The following is a 25,359-nucleotide window of genomic DNA, read 5'->3' as shown; positions in this document are numbered from 1 at the left end:
TAATAAATTTTTTAAATATTTATTTTTATTTCAATATTATGATTCTGAGAGATATATGTATAAAGGTTCCTACTATTAACGCGTGCAATATCATAAAAGTTAGTGATTAAATAAAAAAAATAGAGATTGAATTATGCGTTGAGAAATTATATATAATTGAATTAAATTATAAAGAAGATATTATTTCAAATTGTTTTATTAAATGTTATTTTAAAATAAAATTTGTTTAAACTAAACTATATCATTATCACAAAGTACTAAATCGCAATTTTAGATTAATATTCTATCTTTTTTATTTATAAAATTATATGCTATTATTAAACAAATTTTTTAAACTTTTTTTTATAATATATAAATTGTAACTTTTTAATTATAAGGTACCTATGAAATAATAATAAATAAAGGACGTTGTCAAATTACAGGTAAATATGAAATTGACAAAGTTATTAATAAGCCAAGTTGTTATAAAATCTGTTTAAATATTTAAAGTGACTTTAATTTTTTATTTATTCTCTTTCGTAATAAATTAAAAAACTTTTATTTTATATGAAACTGAGAAAGCTTTAAATAAATATTACACCCAAATGACACGAATAATGTTTTGTATGATTTATTATTTGTTAAATAAGGCTTTATTAACTTCTAATTTCTTAAATAATCGATTTGTATTTGTTTAAATCGCACATATTTTATAAACAAGGGAAAATTAGTAATTCCATTGCGCTAGTTCACATTTTCTTAGTTTGTAGCTACTTAAATATGTCACGTCAGAAAACCAGCAGGACATAATTACAGTTATTTATTGCCACTGTGCTTGTTTAATCTTTTTGTGCGTTTGTTATAAAAGATTAATTTTCTAAATATATTTAATTTTTTGGGGTTATTTTCTTAAATGTATGGTAGTAAATAAAGTACTTAATTTCTAGGATATTAATAACATTAAAACAATTTTAATGCAAATTTCTAAATTGTTTTTTTTTTCCAAAATATTGTAAATTTGTTTCTACAATTTTTTATTTTTTTTTTATGAATGATGCGTAATAAAATAACAGTAGCAGGGATTTATTCGAAATTTACACATATGCCATCAGAAAGTCACAAAATATTAATTTGATGTTTAATATATTTTTACGAGTATAATAAAAATGCTTTTTATGTGCATCGATCCATCTTGATATAATTCCTGTATTAATTTTATTTTTTATTATTACATAATAATGTATATATATCCGGCAACAAATAGTTGTCACACGTTAAAGTTTAGTATCGCAGAATTATAATTCAAACATAAAATTTTTGAATTATATTTTTGAGATTTTTACGAGTATTTTTTTAAAAAATACTAAAGAATTTATGGATTATCTTCATGTCTCAAATTGTTAATGGTAACGTTTCGTGTGAATATTGGAGTTCACTTCATCATTCATGCTTCTCGCCTTCATGAAGTAAACTACAATGTTCACGAAACGTTGGCATTATTGATGGATTAAAACGCGAAGATAGCCTATATTTTTTTTGTATTAGAAAATTTTTTAATCTTAAATTTATGTTATCATTTTTATATGTTTTATTATTGTATTTTTAGTAATAAAGATTTTTGTGTGTGTATGTGTACGATTCTATATAAGTTAGCACTATCAAATAAGTAAATATTTATGTTTCTTTAGAATTAGCATTTATTTGAAGCGTAAATGTAATCATGAAACTTTATAATTAGAACAGTTTCCGTAAAAGTCATCATGAGTGCAAAGGTGTTAAGAATTGGCATTTTGAACTAAAGCTTAGCTTTTGAACTAAAATGTTTGAACGTTTATGATATACTCCCACTAGATATTAAAAATTAACTAATGGATTTTTTGTTTATTGCACAAAGCAATTTCTTACTTTTAATAAATATTCTGAAAAATCATATATAAATTTCTTAACTAATTAATAATTATACATATGTGTTGTAAAATTGGGAAATATGGATTGCGCTTGTAACCGCTTTGATCGATATTGTCGCACCCACCCACGCATAACTGTTAAAATTGCTTAAGAAACAAAACAAATAAAAAAAAAACAAATTAATTAATAGTGTGAAAGAAAGAAATTTTATTATATTTCTTTAGTATTAACACAAAGTTATGTATAATCCTATTAATAAGGATAATATTAAAATAAACAAAAATGTAATATTTGCATAAAAACTACACATATATATAGCAAAGTGAATCATTCATAATTTTTGCTTTTTAAATGAAATATTTTAATAGCGGAAAATGCAACAAAATCTGCATACGTTTATTCTAAAAAGCAAATTATAGATAACGGACATTTTGATTGATTAGTGCTTTACGCTGTGATGAATTTAATGCATAAATCAGTTTCCATATTACCAAAATTTACATTATGAAAACAAGAAAAAAAATTACAGAGATTTTAAGGCTTGATAAATCGTAAATGAAATCAGAGTCGCAATATAAAAGATCTGAGTGATTACGATGATGTAGCTGCAAAAAAATATGAGATAATATTTCCTAAATTCTTAGTGTTATCACATTTTTTTTCCTTTTTTTTTTACTAAAGAAAGATTTCTGATCTCAAAAATTTATCGAGACACGCTCGTATATTTAGATTGGTTTCCTGAATTCTACGTGACTGCAGAATTCATTCCGCGAATTTGAGAGAGCCCATTGGAATATATCATGCATGTGAGTTACCAACTCAACAGATTTTGAACTTTTATTGAGAACTATCATTCGCGAATTCGGATCCAATGTGCACTCACGTACGACTAACTGTTGAACCAATATATCACTTTTTAAAAAGCAAGCAGAATATAATTCGAAATAGGAATGATAAAGAGATCAATTTAAAGTCAATTGGAAAATAGAATTGTTGAAAATACAACGTTATACGATTATTACGTAAAAAATTGCCATTGATTTAATATTAATGACAATCAGTCAACATTATTTTTTAATAATAACATGCAATATATTAAAAAATGATAACTTATTTTGCAGTTTATAATTAATAATAACGAGTCATCCGTATTATTACAAATATGTCTAAAGAAAAGTATACTTTTATTGATTTGTACAATAAAAAACTCATGCTATTTTTTTCTTAGTTTTTTTAGTTTTCTTAGCTTAAAGGAACAATTTAGGCAAATATAAAATTGAGGTAATTTACTGCTTGCTGACTGAATTGCAAATTCCGATCATAAATATTAACTGTAAAAATCGAACCGGAAGAAAAGCACCGAGTATCCAACTAATATTACATTCAACGATATACCAGTTTGCTTCCATAATATCATATGTATATCGCAACATGTATATCTCTATTACATGAATCAAAAACGTTACGGATACGAAATACGTTCATCATATTTTATCAAATTTTCAAGAACAGAGCTGTTACGTAGGGAGGACTTTAAACGAGCTTTTGCAGGACCCCATTTGCATAAATTCAAAAGAACACTGAGATTTCTGTATGAATAGAGAGTTGAGAGTATGAATTCTAAGTTGGTTCAAAGAATCTTTCAAAGTACCTTTAGCAATTTGGTTTTATTGATTACAAAATAATATCCACTAACAATTCTCAGAAGTACTGTTCGCATACTATTGATACACGATACATTTCCGATACTAAATTATAGATAACAGTTATTGGACTTTTTGGAACACAGAAAACTTTTATTTATTTTTATATGACAGATCTTGAATCTTGAGCGACATATTTTATTCCGAGTGCTGCGGGAAAATGTCATCGTACCATCTAGGAGTTAGTAAACTTTTACAATGACAGCAAGTTAACGCTAATTTACTTGACTTAATTTCCTTTGTTAAGTCCAGATGCATTTACGACCTCCACAAATTTGCAAGCCGTGTAACGTTGAGGAAAATTACGCATATGAGGATGCACAGAGGTATTAAGATTTATAATTAAGACAAAGCGTTCTTTCTTTGCGTTATAGACGTTGAGGCGATTAGAAACTAAATCAAAGCTGATGTGTAATCACCGTAAGATTAAACGTGTAAAAAATTTAAAAAACTACGCAAGATAGTCGAGCTAAATAATATCTACGTTTTCAGTGGTAAAGCAATAGCGCAAACATACGCGAACTGTCTAAAGATAATTATTTAATTAGCTTTCGTGTAAGCTATACTGCTTTTTGTATGGTACTGCTTTTCGTTATTACAATATATAATATATACCATTGTACCTCAGCAAATACATAGATTCTTGTTTAATATGTTTTATGAGATTATGTAAAATAAGATTATGAAGAAATAATGCGAATAAGAAATTATGAAAAAATAGTCCGATTTTAGATAATGTTTCTTTGCTTTTTAAATTTTTATTTATTCAAGTCAATTTCTTATGTTAATCTTCCGTAATTTTTATTTTCTTATTTTTCACTTTTCGCGTTTCAAGCTTTAGCAGCAGCTTTTGGACACAAGATTGATGTTGACAATAAAATGCTAACTGAATAAGGAACTTGCTACTATTCACTTTCATTAAATTTTGTGTCAATGCATCTTAGAGTTTCACCATTATGACCCTCGTTACTGTTATTGTCGTCATAATCTCAACACATCAACACGTCGTTCTCCTTGCTATTTGACTTTCTATAGCGCAAGACTTTCTATGTCACATTGTTTTATAGCAGAAGCCAATCAATATATAATAAGAAAAAGCTTCAAAGTGAAAAAACTATTAGAAATATTAGAACATATAAAAGAGAACAAAATTGCATATCTGCTAGCAATGGTTACTATATTAAGTTGACACAAAACATTTTGTGTTTTTTTTTTAAGTTTATATATCAAGTAAATCTAGAAAATTAAAGTTCTTCTCTAAAAAAAAAGCATCGAAAAAATGTTCTCTAGATGAAAAACAAAGTATATTGAAGCAGTGATAGCAATTTTGTTTTGATTTTACTGACATTTATCATTTTTCAGGTTTATTTGACAAATAAATCTGTTGCACTTTTATTGCAGTATTTTTTTACGTTTTCTCTTGAACGTGTATTATCTCCAAATTTTGACATGCATCTCAACATTCACGAACATGTTGCTTGTTTCAGCTAAATTTCGATACATATTCGATACAGATTTTCGCCCAAAGCAATTTAATAGTTGCATCATGTTGGTGGTAAGAGCATAACGACTGATAAGAGCACGTCACAGCATGATTAACCTTTGAACTTTTTACTTGGGATCAATTCATTATTTAGTATAGTTACGTCTATAAATAAAGGATACGTTTAAAGTTTTATTATGCGTTGGCGGTACATGTTGCTAAATTGCGGCGCGAAGTTTCGTAATAGAGGAGGGGTAAGATGGAGGAGGTGCGACTAGTGGTTGCGAGTTTCGGATTTGAATGTGAACACGCGTCGATGAAAGTTCTCACGTTAAATTTGCACTATTCTCGTAGGGAATTTACGTGTAAATTTATTTGGTGCGCTCCTATGATCTTCCTGAAATACTCGAAGAACGCGCCATCGGTTTTTCGGAGAGTTACGTATTGATTTTATGATATTTTCACGCCGGAATATTAATTTAAAAAAAAGGAGAATAGATTTGCAAAGCAGCGTGTGTTCGAAACGTTTTCGGATTTATGAAAGTCATTTATAATGTTTGATCTATATTGAATGTTAACTCAATAAATAACGCTGGAAGTACTGAATTAATGCATTTTCGTTGAAGTACATCAGTTTCCATATCGTACATTTTTTAAACATTGGCATTATTTTTGCGAGTAAATGATAGCTTTGTTACGTAAATATCTCGCAAGTGAATCATGGTTCAAGTGCACTTGGTTTTTTAATTAATTATATAATCCTATATTCCATATTCAATGTATTTCCCGTTTATTACAACGTACCAATAAATACTCTAAATTGTTTCACATTGCGAGGATATATCAATGCAGTCTACATAATATTTAACTACCATGCATACATATGCGTGGGGTATATTAGTACGATCTTTAATATGATTATTATACGTAAGTCTATTTTCATAATCGTATTATATAATTTTCCGTTATGCTTAACTCAAAAGCAAGGTATTAAAATAGAAATGAAGGAACACTTTATTATATAATAATAATAATATTTATAAAATTTTAAAATAATTAAACATGTTTTTGATTAGATGTTTGACGGACTGTGAGAGAGATACATTAATGAAAGAAATATATTATCAAGGCTTGTGCATATAGATTTAAGACGTTAAGTCTTAGAAAAATTAGATGGTCTCAAATAGAAACTTTACTGTAATGGTTATAAATATATTTCTGAATATATTAGGAAGAGATTAATATTGTTTTTTAGCATATAATATTATATATTCGATTGAGCTTACCGGAATTTAAACGAAATGTATCAAACGATAAACATTTAAATGCACTCCGAACGTTGCACAACAAAAAATAGAATTGGCGTAAAGCATCGAAGAGAGTTGTTATGGAAGCGCCTTAAGAAAACGTTACCTAATATGAACAGAATGCTTTAGGAATAAAGGTTTTATAATTTAGAGCCGATTTTACTTCTGCGAAAACTTAATGTTACATTATTATTTGTATTTAACTGTAATATTTTAATAATTGTTACTTTAATTAAACTTCCCCAATTTAAAGGAAAAGTTCAAACAGGCATAACTGATGTCGAAAATATATACTCAGTGTAATCGTTTACGAATTATCAAATTATTCGTGGAGATACGTCTCGCATGAATAATATTTTACTTTATTTTTGATGCAGTTTTCGGAAAAGTTAACAGTATCTGCGTGCAAAAAATTGAAGCACGGATATACGAAAAACAATAGGGTTGATTGCACTGTCCTAGCGTTACCGAAAATTCATAGGGAGATTGAGTACAAACGTGATCTTACCAGTTTAAAAATACACGAGTTGTCCCACTTTTATTTTATGCTATCGAATCTCATGCTTTGAGTATCGCAGTTTTATTTTACAAGAGATAGCATAAAATTGAAATTAACTTTTTAAATAATACTAAGAATGTCTTTTTTAATAAAAATGTAAAGGATTGTAAAATCTCTTATTTTTATTTTTATTAGAAATTTCAAAAGGATTACATATTCTAATATAAAATATTTTTTTTACAATCTTGAAAGAAAATTTTATTTAGAATTATTATCTATATAACATAATTAAACAAATAGTAATATATTTGTCTAAAGAGGCGATAATAAAGATAATGAAAAGGATACAATGTATAATTCAATTTTTATGAAATACATTTTCCCAAAAAGGTTTTGTAAAGTAAAAATTGTGTTTGTAAATGTATAATTATTAACATAAATGAAATTTTTTGATTATATTATTAATGTAAAATAGAACTAATTTAACTAAAAAAAGATTTAATTTAAAAAAACCTAAAAAGATAATTAGCAAATCTTTGTTATAAAAAAGACAGATTGCGCTGAAAGATTTTTCTTGATTTTCATTGTTAACATTATATTCTTGTGTATGAATTATGCAGACAGATAATTGGTTCAACATGGATAATGAGTAGAAACACGAGACTGACTGAAATAATGAGAATAGTGTCTTTACCACAAATGTATCAACTTACTTTATCTCTATTAGAATCCTCAATTAACCGTAGATTACTAAGCAGAGGCCTTGAACTAATTGTAGGATAGGCAGGATACCATGCTAAACGTTTGTTTAATGAGCAATTTAAAAAATTTTTTTATTTAAAAAAATAAATAAAAGTATTTAAAGCATTAACATTTATTCAGATTATAATAATTAAAAATTAATAAATTTTTTATACATACTTTAACCTTTTTTAGTGTTTTAGTGGTTTTTAAGGATTTTGAAACGTTTTAATTTATTTTTTGGAATTCGTAATGTTTTTGTGTCTCTACTATCTCTTTATATTTTGTATACACTATACACATTTTTTGCGAAATAAACATGTAATGCATTTTTATCGATTTTTGCTCTATAATTGTAGTATAAAAATGTTTTTACATATGTTATTTCTGAAATGTTTACTCTACAATGATGTTAAACAATTAACAATATCTAGTATTTTATTTAAAAAACACAATTAAGAGATGTTATTTTTTTCAAACCGGAGATCTTTTTATGGATTGGACAGTGGTATAACTTTTTTCGCCACTCAATCTCATAATATTGACAAAAAGTTCTAACTTTTAAATTTAAAAAGTCAACAAAAACATACCGGTTTTCAAAAGGTCAACGTATAGAAATGATAAAAATATATGTTGGTATTATGAGAAAATGAATGATTTTTTATTATAATTAAAATTTTATTTTAATTAAAAATTTTCTTAAAAAATTATACGTCATTTCTGATAGCTCAGGAAATAATTTTAGAGGAAATTTAGTAATATATTTATAGATATTCTCTTAATTTTACATTTTACCTAAAAAAAAACTATATACATATAAATGATATACTGAAAGTCTTATTTAAAATATATAATTTTTTAATTATTTCTTTGTTTATTTTGGTAATGCATACAATCGTACAAGCGTAATTGATCGTGTAATATCTACAGATGTTTTAATTAAATTTGCAATTGCGTCCAGTTAACGATAAACAAATTAATTGAATTAACATATAGTATTGCTGTTTGGTGACAATTGTGCGATATCTCTTTGCTAATCGTGAGAATGAAAATTTATGGAAATCAAAATTTGATGTTAATTTGATGATACGAATAAACTTCTGAAACAGTATCATAACTTCTGCTCGTTTAATTGTATATTTAGATGCAAGCTTCTGTAACAGAACTGTTGACACGTTTGATTACAGAAAAGAGAATTTAATAAACTTAAATCGCCCCTATCAATCCCACTTAAAACAAAATGTAAGTTAATTAAAAGAATTTTTATAGCAGTATCTTTGTTTGCAGCAAGGAAAAATCTGGTTTACTGTATTTATCATGAAAATTACACAAAAAAATTTTAATCTCGACGAAAAATTTCTATTGACAGATTTTTAATCTTTTCAATGCTATTAAAACAGATTCAGTGGACAAATATTTAATAAGACAAATAAACCTGTGGAAATAGTGGTGATTATTACACATTAATATGTACTTAATATATTTGTGTTATACATGTTACATTACTCGTATTTTTAAAGGATTTCGTACCAACCTTATAGAAAATGGCATTATAGTATGTTGTTTTCTTTGATGTCCTGCACAAAAGTCTCAATGGCCACAACGCTCTAAATCTGCACAGAAAAAAAAGTAACATAGCCAATAACATATGTGATTGCGGGCTGCCAACTACATAAAATACTCAATACAATAATATTTGCTATTAATGCAAGTACAATGTTGATACTGCAATAGCATATCTTATTGTATTGAGTATATCTGTAGTTGGCAGCCCGCAAAAACATATTTTCTTATTGAATATATTACTTTTTTTTTTCAGTGTGTAGTTTTTGAGCTGCAACGGCTCAAACTATCGATATATCATGTCTTTATGGCAATGAGCGCAGATTATTAGTTTTAGAGTTAGAGCATTGTGGTCATTGAGACTTTTGTTCAAGACATCGAGAAGAACAACATACTATAATTTTAGCCAATTCCACTGAGAGTCATTTTCCATAAGGTTAGTACGAGATTCTTTATATTTTTGCATAAATACATGTATTAAGAAAATATAAGAACGCATCGTCCACCCTGTGCAATCCACCACCACTTACCCTTGGGATACAGAATCAACCCTTACCCAACCCTTTATTTACTTTCTCTCTTTCTCTCTCTCTCTCTCTCTCTCTCTCTCTCTCTCTCTCTCTCTCTCTCTCTCTCTCTCTCTCTCTTTTCCATTTAAAGACTCACTCGAAACTTTTTTATAACTTTGTAATTTCGCGTGAACAAAGACTGATGTTCTGTCTTCGTTCACACGAGATTTTTTTTCATTCAATTCTATTCGTATTTTCAATTCTGTAGTTCATATTTTTTGAAACGTGCTCACGTTTCTTCTCTGTGTATGCATATAAACACGATATTGAAACTGTCATGCTGTTAAAACGTAGTACAATATTATAGAAACAAGATTTTTCTCGTTAACTTGGATCTATGTTTTAAATAAATAACATGTCTACTATCTTTGCTACAGTCTTTCAGTATATAAACGTTTTGGGTGATAACATACTAGTAAGATCGTGTTGTTTGAGTGGAAAACCACAAAAACAATCAAATAATAAATCAATGTGATACGATGTAATTTAAGCGATTGATAAACTTAATATGTATATTTTCTAATTTTTTTAAACTTTATATTATAATTAAAAAAACAATTGATATGCTTTATTATGAAAACTGCCCTGTAACTATTTATGATTTATTTTTTGTTATTTATGAAGCTATGAAAATATATTTATAGAATAATGCATATTGTTTTTTTTTTAAATATATAATACGGTTATTTATAATAATATATTATTTCTTTTTATAACATAATATAGGTCGATTGATTGTAAGTCAAATATACACATATTTCGTATGTGCAAAATATACATCCCTTATGTAAGTTTAATATACAAATCTCTTCATAATATGCTTAAGTTGATGTATGCCTGCATAATTACAAGGTTATTTTATAGAGCCAGAAAACTACAATAAATTAGTATATTATTAAGATTTTTACAGAATATATATGAAAGAGTATTATAAAACATTGTGAACGATTAATAAAATTGTTCACCAAAGTCGATAGTTGCAAATTTATTTAATGTATTTGATATTTTGTGTGAATGTCAAACACTGATAGTATTTAAATGCCACAATGTAGACTTTTTGAGGACATATAACATATGCACTCTGTAACTGTATATATATCCGTACGACATATACAGAAAATAGACATGCTTCACTGTTATGCAAATGTGCAATATTTGAATCTGCAAAACAATTTATACGTGGTTAACGTATCATAAACAATACAGTACAATTGCATACTATTTATGTAGCTAGATCGTCTATTAAAAAATTCCCATATACATAAATTTTTCTTAATAGAAAGAAATTTGATACCTCCAATAATAACAAAAAAATAAAAAAGTTTAATTGTTCCATCTGTTTTACGTCCGCATTGTGCGGCTAATACGAAGTTAATCCTTTAATTTTGTATTTTTTCTAGAATCTATGTGATTATTACATTTAAAAAAATTCAAATTGTAAGTTAAAAACCTTAATATTAATATAGAAAAGAGAAGAGGAGAGAGAGAGAGAGAGAGAGAGAGAGAGAGAGAGAGAGAGAGAGCGAGGGGAGAAGAAGAGATTATTAAAAATAATCCTTATTTTTATTTTTTTAAATACATGTAGCAAATTTGGAGATATTATATGTATTTATTGCAATATTTTAAAATTAATTACAAAAATTTTTAATGTCTCTTTAATAGCAAATATTTAATGATAAGCACGTGTAAAATAATAACGTTTAATCTTAAGCCCAGGATAACAAAATCAATTCTAAATTAATTAAACTATTTGTACATGAAAGAAGGAAGTTTGGAAATTCTGAATTTGGAAATTCTATTCATGCATATGCATATAGGATAACTATTTAAACATATTGAATCGTTTATATCCTTGACTGAATAGATAGTAGAGGTGCGCGACACACAGCTATGACGTGAATAGTGAATAAATCGTTCATAAATCCATTTTAATGGCAAAAGTTCATATTGCTAAAATTTCTATAAAAATTTTGAAAACGACATATACTAGTAAGCGATGAGAAATGTATTGTTTTATATTGAATTGCGCATTTTATTTTATTAAAAAAATTTAAATAAATGAATAAGCGATATTAAACTTAAATTAATGACAGAAAGCTAGAAACGAATTTTTTTTATGCATTTAAGATAAATTTTATTTTTTTATTTCTACTTATATTTTTTATTGCATTTTTTTGCAGGTTTAACTTGATTTTTATGTTCCAAGTTTGAAGTTAATCTGCACGTTACGATACACAAAGTATTTATTAATCGCGTTACACATTCTTCGTACTTTTCCCAAAGTTTACTTCATGAACTTTAAACGACTTTATTTCATCGTAAACTTCACAGGTAGCGTGTGAACGGAAACATTGATTCGTGTAAAGAAAAACAATTTTTTTTAATTAATTGTTTTCAAAGATGTATAATCTCAATGAATTTAGACGTCGGTGCTATTGACATGAAAGCAATATTCTCTATATTGTTATATAGTAATACATAGCAATTTACATAAAATATCCTTGTGACAAAATCTTTAATTTTCTACAGATTTCAAAATATTAAACTCACTGTAAATATATCGGTTTCAATGCCTTTGGTCTTCCAAAAGTGTTTTATTCAACGCGTACTTACTGATTGATGTTTGCGATCGGAGTTGAAAATAGAACAAAAACAGAGAGTAATGAGATCAGAGAGAGGAACCGCGCCAGTCCGACACCGCGACGCTACTGGCGACGGTGGTTTCATCCACACGAGAACGAACGCATCGTCCGCCCTGTGCGATCCACCACCACTAACCCCCGGGACACAGAATCAACCCTTACCCAACCCTTTATTCTCTCTCTCTCTCTCTCTCTCTCTCTCTCTCTCTCCCTCTCTCTCTCTCTCTCTCTCTCTCTCTCTCTCTCTCTCTCTCTCTCTTTCTCTCTCTCTCTCGCTTTACGCAAAGTACTAATCGAGAACTTTATCCGAACCACAATATCCTGTCCACTGTGACTTTGAAGTCATTGAAACGTACCACACGACGTCCGGTATAGGAATCAATATTAGTGTACCAAACTAAAGATCGTTTATTATCGCAACAGCTTAAACTTGGATTCAGAATTTTATTTGAAAAACTAAGGAAAAAGAACATTCAATCTAACTTGTCTGTTTTTGTTTCCTTACTTCTTTTTTACTTGCTTCTTACTCTATAATTGCACACTGATTTCAACGTTCATTTGTTTAAGGAGTTGGGATAATAAGAAATTAAGACATCTAGAAACACATATTTTTGTTAATATCGAATTTTTTAGATGTATTATTAAAAAATTGTCTGATTATAAAAAGAAAATTCTATATTAAATTATTAGAAATTATTGTAAAAAATAAAAAATTGTTAAAGTTTTACATTTTACGAAATTTTAGCTTTAGCTATACAATTTTATAATAAATAACATGAAATTTTTAGATAGTTTTTATTACAATTTTATTATAACTTTTTATTTAAACTTTTATATGAAGTTTTTTAATTATAAAATAATTATTAAAAATACATTTGCACAAATTAAATAAATTTTATTAAAATTAGATTGAATTAATAAATTAAATTATATAAAAAAGAAAGTTTTATTTAATACGATTTTGATTTAAATATTAGATGTGTCTTGGTTTTTTTTCTTAGAAAGCTTATAAACTGACTTTGTTTTTATCGATTTTTAATTATATAAAGAATCAGCTGGATGCAATTACATATTTTAATACATTGTCAACTCAAGGCAAAAAGCAAATTAATGCTGTGATTGAAAGCACTTGCGTTCAATCATGATATTCAAATGAGCATTGAAAGTACCATTATTATGCGTATCAACAAAGTGTCATAATGAATATCACATCTACGGTGTTCAATGGAAAGATTATAATGTTTGACAATAAAGTCAAGTCGATAAAAGGATACATCGTTGATAAGAGAGGACAATAAGTGTGTGTACGCGGTTTATTGTTAATTTTGAATTAAATCAATCAAATATGTAAGTATTGATTTCCACGTATAATCAGCTTGTATAATAATAGCTATTTATTAATAGTTATTGTATTAATATAATATATCCTGATATAATTATATATAGCCATAGATGTTTTATTTTATAATGCACAATTGTTATACGTCGTTTTATTTTAATATTTTGTTTATATATTGTTGTAGAGTATATATGAGTTTCTAATAATATATCAACTATTTTAACAATAATAATAATTTATAATACATGTATTACTTACATTTATATTTGTGTTATATGTGTGTTTGTGCGTATGTGATAGATTATGTATTGTATATTACGACACTTTTTTATTCTGTTCTGAATTTTCTATTACTTTACGATCAATATGAATACAATGACAAATTAATTAATAAAGAACGTTATTACTTAATGGAAAATCTATTGGAAACTTGAGTCGCTTAAGTGGAATGTTTTGAAAATCAATCCATTTATAAACATACCTTATGTACCTCGATGAACAACATACATATTCATACACTAATAGAGAAGATACGGAAAGAACATTTTACTGAAAAAATAATTTAACTAGATACAGGTCTGAAAATAATATTTTTTTGTTGAATTATTAATTCTGCACATTGTCTTGTGTTATATTGACCCAAGCAATTTTTTAAATTTTATCTTACAATCTTTTCAAAATAAATAAATAAATAAAGATAAAAAACGCTTTTTAAATCATATATGTAATTGTACAATTATATTCTTAAAAATGTTAGGAGAAATAGTATAGTATAATTTTTTAAGATTTTTTAGAGGTCAAACACTTTTTGAGAAAACACTTTGAATAACTTTTTACCACACTTAGTGTCAAATAATATATTCAATGTTATTTTTTTATAAATTGAATTTATTATAATAATTTGGTTTTATAAAGAAAGTAAAAGAGGAGAGAAAAAGAGAGAGAGAGAGAGAGAGAGAGAGAGAGAGAGAGAGAGAGAGAGAGACACTAAAGTGAAGATGTAGTTTAATTAGCACGTTTTTAATTATCATGGTTTAAGAAATGCATCTTTTTTGCGGCAAAATTTTAATTATCATTTTAATACTTTGGGGAAAACGATAAATACCACGACGTTGTGCGTAATTGGTCGGAAAGAAGATATTTATATTCCTACAGCATCACTTTTTTCTTACAACATAATCTCGTCACAGAATTTTTCTATCTTGTCTTGGCATTTTCTTATTATACATGATGCAAGATGAAGTAATTTATTTTCACTTTGATTTCTTGCGATAATATTCAAAAGTACATGAAATTACTTCTTTGTATACATATTTGTAAACAAAAAAGTTTATTTTACGATATGATGCAATATGAGCATATCACGCCGAACCATGTATATAGATATTTATCACATCGGACATGTATGTATATCTGCAAAAATAAGTTAAAAGTTTATTTTAATCTGTGAGTTTGGTGCAATCTCACAATAACGCAAGACAAAGTGCGACTAAAATTTTTATTTGCGGTTGCGTAAAACAATATGAAAATATAATCATGTGTTACATCGTACTATTTGACACGTGGTAACAATGTTACAATGTTGTATACTAAGTAAATATACAACACGTTCGTGCTTGGCACGTTGCCAATTCTCAAGTCATTTATATGAAAGCAAGTATAATAAAAATGTTTTATGTATTGCATTGTCTGATAATAACAAGAATTGAAAAAATTCCATTATCTAAAGCATTTTTTCTCCTTGGCAGTAGTACTTTTTTAGTACTTTACATTGATTAAATATAAGCACACAAGAAAGATTATGTAAGAGAAAATAATTTAAATAAATTTCAAGATTTACTCGAATAAATTTACTTTTTTTTATTCAACCTTTTTAGGATGTTTTTGATCGATCTTTTTAATTTAAGAGCTAGAAATTTTTGTCAATGTCATGGGATTGAGTGGCGATAAAGGTTGTACTACTGTCGAATCCATAAATGGATCTCCGATCTGGAAAAAAATGACATTCTTTGATTGTAGTTTTTTAAACTAAATACTATTATATATTGTTAAAATAATTTTAACATTACTATAGAGTAAACATTTCAAAAATAACATATGTAAAAACATTTTTATACCACAATTATAAGGCAAAAATCGATATAAATGCATTACATGTAAAAAGATTCAAAATCTCTAAAGGGGTCTTCGGTCCTCCAAAGGTTAAATAAATAAAAGAGGATGAATTTTAGAAAATAAGCATTTTATTTATAAGTACGATCAATATGGAAATATTATACTAGGAAATATTACGTATGTATGACAGATTAAAGTCTAATAAAATACCGACTATTTGAAGTGCAGCTATAAAGTTGACATTTCTAGCTATGTTTTATTACATTATATTTTAAAACTGAAAATGTCAGGATATTTTTTATCTTTAAAATTATTAGTAATTCTGTAAACATAACACATTAGTAAAAGTTAAAAAGCTATACGATAATAATTGCTAAACTTTTACATTTCATACATTTTGTTATTTATTTTAATTTTTTATGAGTCGAAATATAATTTTATGGTTTAGTAGTTTTACGACATTCTCATGTCTAGATAAGTCCAATCAGATGAAGTATTATTGACCATCATAATTATATATATATATATATCTCCGGAAGCTTATTGCTTGAAGCTTCCGTGCGTAGCATGTTTGATAGTGATATAATAATACTGAAAATATAAAAGCCGAAAAGAAAACAGCGTCTTATAAAATATTTATTTAAAAAAAATCGATTTAATATGCGCTATTAAGAACCGTGAATTCATTCTTCTTGATTTTTTTTTATATTACCTGCCTTCTTTCTCTTTCAGAAGCGGGAAGTCTTTCAATTTTAACTTAACATTTGTATATCTTCATTCACTTCTTTTCCGTGCTTTTTTTTGTCGGCACTCGTATATTTCGCTTGAATTTACTGAGGGTATAAGAAACTTACCTAGCGTCCTAATTGATCTTTACAAGCTTTAAATTATGTTTATTTTGTCCCAACTTTTCTTTGTCGTATCACGAACGTATTTACGTGGAGTATGTTATACGCAACACGTTTTGTATTTTAAAAATGCTTTTTTTATCACTATAATACTGTAAAACCAAAGCACCGTACAGCGTTCGGTTAGATATTCCAATAAAACTGCGCTCATTATCCCCGGATGTTCTTATCTGAAAGTAAATGTACACGGATTTGCTATTGCATATAGTCCGTTGTACTAATCGTTCTACGCCGGAATATCGCACTCGAAATTAATACATACCTACAAATCGAAAAAAATACATGATGTTCTTTGAAATTGACAACGCAATATTTTTTATCACATTAAAATGTGATATAACTCACAAACATTTTTATATTTTCAGAGTAAATAAATGTATGCAAAAAAAAATAAATGTTTATTCTTAGATTGCAAGATAATTTTACTTATTGAATGTGTAAATTCAAATAAAATCTATTTTTATTTTGCTGTCAGAGAAGCCAGCTAGACAATGGAAAAATTATTATAAAAATTAATCTTTAAATGAATATTGTATTGAAATATAAAAATAATTATTAATAAAATTAATTATAACTAGTTAGTAATTTTATATTTTAAATTTATTTGTATAAATGTGTTTTTTAGTTTAAATTTGCTAAAAAAGATACTGTTGAATCTTAATGAGTTTGCTTTTATTTCTCACGCTAATAATGTTGTCCTATATGTTGTTCTATATTGTGACCGTGGCATACATATATTAAGAATGCGTTTGTTTCTCACGCTGCTCATATATCATCCACAATCTGGTATCGTATATAAACATATATAACCGGCTTATATTAAAACAAAATATCTTTATAATACATTATGTTTAAAAAAGATTTAATATAAGAAATCAATAAAAAGTGGTATTTATAATACAAACTTTTGGAGCTTAACTGTGTACCATAAGTAGAATAAGAAACCGTTGAATTTATCGAATGATATTGTGTACAAGCTCTTCTCAACCGACCGTGTTATTATTATCGATCGTTCCTATTAGGTTGGTATATAACAGTTGGTTGCAATACTTTTTTCACAGTGGATAAAGTAGTACTTAAGTTACTGAAAACAATATCTTAAATTAATATTTTAACGTTAATATATTATTATTCTAATAGAGATAATATTGTTTTACATATATATAATTCAATTAAAAATTTTGTGAATAAAGAATCTAAAAAAAACTAATATTTTTGTGTTTATCTAATTGTATAAATTTTTATTTTTATTAATAATGTGAAGAGAGATGTATTATATCGAAGCGCAATAATTATAATTTTCTTTGTTATTTACACTTTGCTTTATTAATAATAGAAGCATGAATCTTGCATCCCAAAAGCATCCTTATTACAATTAGTCAGAAATGTACTCTATAGGTGGCAATACCTTATAACTATTTCTTTCTAATGATTTTCTACAGGAATTATCAATCTCCATAATTATTTAGGTTTAACGAATCTATGGATTTAAGTTCAATAAAATGAAGATAATCCACAAAAAAATTATCATACAGAATCGACGGCATATATCATTATTTTTATACTTAACAGTATTTGATAAGTATTTATTCGAATTGTAATTTATAATATTTTACTTTAATATTTTGCAATAATATTCTACTTTCCGAACATCAATATCGCAAAAAATTAGACAATAATCGTGAACTAAATTGTCATCCTTTGCATTATAATGTGTTTTCAAATATTTAAGCAATCGTTATTGACTTGAGTGTGCAAACTGTTGATTGAATGCCAATTAAGCGTCTGAACCTTTGATTTTACCGTGTAAAATTGTATGATATGCGATATTGATATGCGGTAAAATCGTACCTATTTATATGAGTCTTTTACTATTTTTGCAATTCTTCACCCAATTAGTTTCTCGATATGCCCCAGGATACGTGTCCATCGTTCTCTCTCGTGTTTTTTTTTAATCGTGTACTATAACGCTTTGAAGCGTCTGAAAACCGGGATAGTAAAATGATTGCATTCTCCACACGATACATTCTGTGCAATAGATATAGGCCTTTTACGAACACAATTATACAGGGTATCCTAAAACATTAACAATAACAAGAATGCTCGTTAATTTTAACTTTTTTCCTGAAAAAACTACTTGTACGTAATTTTGCCAAGAAAAAAATTTATTTAGTATTAAAACTCACGGTTTATACACTGCATACGAGAATTTTTGGACATTCTGTATAGAAGCCAAATTTAAAGGTACATATTAAATTATTAATTATTCAGTAACCATACAATTTCTTATAAATTAAAAAATTTTTTTATTATATTATCTAACCTCTTTCAATTCTCCCAGTATTATATTTACAGCACTTTATTTTTATTATTACGAACCTGATGTGTCATAATTGTCATTAAGCAAAATCATTTAAAACATTGCGCGTTCTTATTAATGATCAATTATTTAACATCGGTCTTTTATAATTTGACTTTTGAGAAAATTCTGTAAAAACGTCAATAAATCTTGCTTTGTTTACCTTTTCTAAATCTTAAGCTATAAAGTATCGTGACAGAAGTAAAAACTTTTTGAATTTTTACTAACAAAGAAATATTTTGATTTTCAAACAGTTTGTTATTATATTTTACAGGCTTGTATATTGCATTTGTATGATTGCATCTGTTTGATTGCTCAATATTTAGTTAATACAAATTGCACATCCAATAAATTAAATACTTTGTCGATATTGAATATGCTTTTTAATTGAAACACAATACATTCAGATTATAAATTTATCTTGTAAATTGTTTGCTATTTTTATTTGGAAAGTTAATAACGTCAATACCATTAAAAATACAGTGAAAATAAGTACAAAATAAAAATTTAAAAACTACTTTTTTTTAAAAAGCAATATCTTGAATATTTCTTTAAGTTTCTTATATAATACATATTTTAATAATTATATATAATGTTATATAATTGCTTTTAGCAGAAAAAGCTACGCATATTTACTGAAATACAAGGGTCATATAACGATATATTATACTTTTTTGTACTATTGTAAGACAAAAATTATATTTAAAAAATATTTCTAATGGTTATATTTTAATGATGTAAAACATTTTTCGAATTTATTTATGTATATTATAATAAAAATAATATAAGTTATAAAATGTATATTCTAAAATGATTATACAGTTTTTATGTTAGACTATTTTAGGATTTAACTGGAAAGTTATTTTCTGTGAGAAAATTTTCGATGAAGGGAATTGAAATGTTAAATTTGTGATTTACACAAGAAATCTGCTATTGAGAACATTTTTTAATCATAATAAAAAAGTTTCGAGGGGATATATGCAATTCTGTTATCAATTTTTGGAATTGATTTTCTTTTTTTCCTTAAAAAGTAAAAGTATTTAATTGCTTTTTAATTTGATTTTTTAAGCTTTAATATTTAAAAAGTAAAATAGTGTGGAATTAATTTTTATTTTAAAATTTTATCAAAAAATTATTGCGTATTTGGAGATGTACGAAGATAATCTTCCAGTAATAATTTAAGCAAGTTTATCCAATTAAGTACGTTTAGGTCTTATACGTAATACTGATTTATCAAATTTACGTGACACACATTTTATGCTGATTTATTTTCGAGACAAATTTTATGAAGTACAATTACATGCCATTATTATAGGGCATAGTATACGAATTGATTTAATAATCTGACTCATCATTACTTTCAATCATAGTTTAAATCGCCCATAGAAAATCAGAATGACTTTCCATGGTTATGTTTATGATAATATAAAGCAAAAGATAGAGTACTGCTATACACACACACGCACGCACGCACGCACACACACACACACACATATGCATATATACGTCTAGCGTATATATATATACATATATACGTTAGACATATATGATCGTTTAGGTCATGAGATCACGTAAAGAAGCTGCAATAAACAGATTTTTTCAACAGAGAAAACTCTCCATCCTTTATTGCTGTATCTCTTTTACTTTTTACCTACAACGAAGAAATTACAAGGTATCTAATTAAACACTGAAACGTAACACATATACTCGTATAAATATACTCGAACCATATAAACGATTTTATTTTTATTTTTAAATTTTAGTTTTATCTCTCTCTCTCTCTCTCTCTCTCTCTCAAACTTTGGCTGGAAAGAACATTACTAATTGTAATTAAACAGATTAATCATTGTGCGAAGGATACACAAGTGAAAAACATTATACGAGTAGAATGTCTATACTGTTTGCTATTTAAAAAATAAATGTAAGATTGTGACAGAAATATATTTAATCTCTACTTACTATAACATTATAATGCATTATTATGAATTTTAATATAAGATATTACAATCATGATGGAAATTTACTATAGCAAGAGCTAAAAAATTTTAATTTTTTAAGAAAATTACATATTATTTTTTAAGAATGAGAATTTCTAAGATGTACATTGATCGATTATAGGAAATACGTGCAAAATAATGATAAAATTAATGAATTTAATTATAAATTATTTATTTTTGCATGAATAATTTATACGATGTTATATATGTAGAAGAAAAGGAATGTTTTTGTTGTTATATATTTTTGAAGTTACAAAAAGCTTCGATAAATTTAAACATTATTAATGAAAATTTAATAGCTTGTAATTAAAAATTTATTCGGAATTAAAGCTGTTTATACTCTATGTTGGGCACATAAATCGATAACATTTTAGTTAATTCTAAAATTGAATAAAACTCTTTAGTTATAATTTAAAAACAGATGCTATTTGCTCGTTATTCATTTGGATGTAAAAAAACATATAACATAATTTAAAGTATTCCCATGGAAAAGTTGTTACCATTTGATTTTTACACGTGATAAATCTGAGGTGAGACAGTACGTTAATGCATACTATATTCTCAATTTCTCGTTTTACTTGCTTTGACTGTAAGGTCTCACAAGTTGAGTAAATAGCACATTATGGTTTGTTTCGCATTTAAGCGAGGTAGCATTTGTCTGGCCGAACGAAGCTAAATAACATCTCGTCAAGAAAATATAACTCGATTCGAAGTGTGTATTACATTTTTGAAATAAAGTGTTAATGAATATTATGTAAAGAAAGTTTCTCTTTGCTTTAAATATTTCATACAGATACACGTAAAATTTTTGAAATAATTATATAAATAATTTCAATAAATGTTAAAACATTTTTTTGAATAATGTATGTATTATCTTACTTTTCTAATACGATAATTATTAAAAAGGAATTTTATTAATATAAAAAAATTGTCTAAAAAGACTATTATTTCGCAGTAACTGTTTTTTTACTTTACTAATACTGTGCGAACAGCACATTTTTGATAACTTTTATAGACTATCATTATTGGAACGTCAATGTCAAAGTATATACTATGATCTTACGATAATTCACCATCATAGTAGCTAAAATATCTTGTTTGTTTTATGTCGCGTTTGACTAAACGGATATAATGATCCGCAAACAACTCATCAGAATCTTTATACTTTTTACTGAAACTAGATTAATAATACACAGTCGTATTATCTTAATAAAAGTTATCATGACGAAAAAGATAATAGAATAAATCCTTTTTTTATGAAATGGCTACATGTATTTGATAGAACGCAAACGTCTAATTAACTTTTACAGTGCAAAATATCTTGTGTACTCTTGTCCAATCATTTTTTATTTTATTCAAAGTGGTTTAAAAAATATCTAAAAATTTGTGAACATATTTTCAAGTTTCAGAGTATAAATGCGTATATACGTACGTATCTACTAAAAGCGAAATATTTAGAGTGATATTTTACGATACGTATATTAGATACAATGTACAGTTAGCCTATGTTAAATTTGTTAAACAATATTGACTATTCTTGTGTAACATGCAACAGTAAAATCGAGATTCCATGTTTAATTTTAATAAAACTATTTTAATTAAATTTTTTTAAAATTATTATTTTCAAATTTTTATGGAAAAAAATATTGAAGTCAAAGGTCAATTACGCAAACTGTATTATTGATTAATTTCACTTACAAACACATAGGAATACATTTTCTACAGCGTGAAAAATATAAATAGTCAATGAAAAAAGACCCAATCAAATCGCAAAAAGAAACCTACCTACCTATTTACGCATCGTTTACCTTCGCATCCGTTTCACTTCACTTTTATTCTTGTCTGTTTCCAATGGTGGTTTAACGTATAGATAATCAATTACAAAGAAATCTTGAACTAAATCTGAAAATCGGAACATTCGGAAAATCTAGACGTAAAACACTGATGCAATTCCAAAATAAAACAGCGAAGACGATATGCTTTGATACTCTACACTTGAAGATTGAGACTGAAAGAAAAAATCGACGACCATACTGAGAAAGTGTAAGTGCACATAAGAACACTGTAAGTACGGGTAGTTGGTTAGGTGTTTTAGTTATCATGGGAATTCTAATTGAATTTCAAGTGGATTTGTAAACGGAACGCCAAATGGCCAAGAGCGGTAGTTTAGCGACAGCTGATCGCGTTTCTAGAATATCTTCGCCGATGTCTCTCACTACAAAGAATACCCAGGGGAAAACTCTCTGATTGCAGAGCTTAATATCACTAATTTATCATTGACGATGCTATTAATCATTTGATAAATCGAATTAACGAGAAAATTCTATTGTCGAGGAAATTTATTCTCATTTGATACAAAAGAAAACAAATAATATTAAATAATAATATTAAAAATGATCTCTTATCAACTTAACTGTATTCGAAAAACTGCACATTTAAACTATCTATGTATATTAATTAAAATTTAAATATTTTGGATAAATTGCTTTATTATTTACGAAAATCTTTATAACTATGTCTATATGTATGTATATATGTGTGCACTTTATTAATAGAAATTAAAATGATTGATGTATATTGAAGATAGTATATTTCATTGTTTACATGTTTGTTGTCAATAAAGCTATAAATTTAATAAATCTATAAATTTTACCTAAAAACATGATCAAGCAATAGATTACAATTCTAGATTGACAAGTTAAAATTAAATCATAATTTTGTACAATATCTTATACATTCTTTTTCTATATACAATATATATATATATATATATATATATATATATATATATATATATATATGCATTATATTAATATTTTTAATGCAGTCTTTTTACATAAAATATAAATTATATTTTATTATAATTATAATAATTATGTAACTTTTTAAAATTTATAAAGTTTTATATTATTGTAAATTATATAATTAATATATCTGTAATGTGTCTCAAATTAATAAAAGTGAGACACAACTTTATATTTTTTTACTTTAATAAAAATATTTTAAACAATAGTTTTTTTTATATATAATTTAGGTATTATACAAGCTTTTTATTATACAAGCAATTATCCTATTACTTTATTTAAAAAAGCTTATGACTTATATAAATCCGATTTATCATGTTATCCTAATACATAAATTGCACTAATGAAGGAGTTAATGAGACATGCAATTTAGTATGTACTGTAATTGTACACCAAATTTGTCATTGTTAATTACTTTTTCCTTGAAAAAGGGTGCTATATGCACCCTAAAAATAAAGTGATAAAGTGAGAAATTCGAAGAGTATGAAGTAAAGGGAGAAAGATGGAAGCTTGGCATTTTGCGACTGCGTCAAACAGACCTCCGTGGATCCTCCGTGAACTCCAGATTCCCTTCAGTTTATGCTGCGCACCCGTTCAGATATACCGAATTGATATTCTATTACTATTACGAATTTGTATGCTTTTCTCTGTGACGTGAAATTTTCGTCGTGTACCTTATTAATATTTGTTGATTTTAACACATTGACTGAAGAGATACTTTCGTTTCAGATAAACACAAAATTTTCGATCTCTAACATCGAAATTAAAGTATCAAGTTAAAGAATTAGTGTGCAAGTTCTCCGAAAGATTCGTTTTTTTCAGGTATATATTGCAAAACATTGTAATATAAATTATTTTATTAAAATTTAACACAGTGTTTGATATTAATTATGTTCTTTATTTTATTTTTTGCATATATAATAATTTATAGTAGTAGTGCTTATCTAATTTGAGTTTGGTAACATATTTTTTAAATTGCATTTGTAATTGTGATCTTGTAAAGATAAGAAATGAGATAATTAAAAATAGAAACAGAAATAGAATAAATGTGGTATAAACGTTGTCAAGAAAATTGTGTTTTAATAATAACGTGTTTTAATAAAACTTTATTTACTATTTTTTTAGCAAATTTTTAAAATAAAACTTTGAAAAAAAATTTAGAAAATAAATATATTTCAAGAATTACTTTTTGCTGTTAATATCTCGGTCATTGATAAAATATTCACAGACAAAATAACTGCTATTTAAATGGAATTGAGTTTATTTAAATTTTAAATATTTTTTACGTACATATGCAATAAAATTGATATTAATCAATAATAATATAAGCAGTACGCTCAAATCAATACCAGATCATGATTTTAAATTTGTAATAATTTTTTTCAGTTTTTATTCACGCATACATAAACTTTAACAAGTATAAACTGTAATACCATGATTTAC

General features: G+C 26.3%; 2 protein-coding genes across 7 annotated transcripts in view; one reads left to right on the top strand and one right to left on the bottom strand.

Moving 5' to 3' along the window:
- Positions 1 to 12,491, bottom strand: part of LOC105834942 (neuropeptide CCHamide-1 receptor) — a 32,011-nt gene extending 19,520 nt beyond the window's left edge. For 2 of the 4 annotated variants that reach the window (XM_012677810.3, XM_012677813.3), the window contains exon 1: positions 12,303 to 12,491. The gene's annotated coding sequence lies outside the window, so the exon portion shown is untranslated. The remainder of the gene's footprint in view (positions 1 to 12,302) is intronic. The other 2 variants (XM_012677812.2, XM_012677809.2) reach the window with 2 other exon arrangements.
- Positions 12,492 to 24,288: 11,797 nt separating this feature from the next.
- The window catches only part of LOC105834929 (neuropeptide CCHamide-2 receptor), a 28,685-nt gene continuing 27,614 nt past the window's right edge, over positions 24,289 to 25,359 (top strand). The window contains exons 1-2 of one of the 3 annotated variants that reach the window (XM_012677787.3): positions 24,290 to 24,551; positions 24,646 to 24,738. The gene's annotated coding sequence lies outside the window, so the exon portion shown is untranslated. Of the gene's footprint in view, positions 24,739 to 25,359 lie in introns of all 3 variants that reach the window. The other 2 variants (XM_036291464.1, XM_028189851.2) reach the window with 2 other exon arrangements.

This window comes from Monomorium pharaonis, chromosome 8 (genome assembly GCF_013373865.1).
Source record: "Monomorium pharaonis isolate MP-MQ-018 chromosome 8, ASM1337386v2, whole genome shotgun sequence".
NCBI classification, from domain to species: domain Eukaryota; kingdom Metazoa; phylum Arthropoda; class Insecta; order Hymenoptera; family Formicidae; genus Monomorium; species Monomorium pharaonis.
This window is presented reverse-complemented; position numbering and strand designations above follow the sequence as displayed.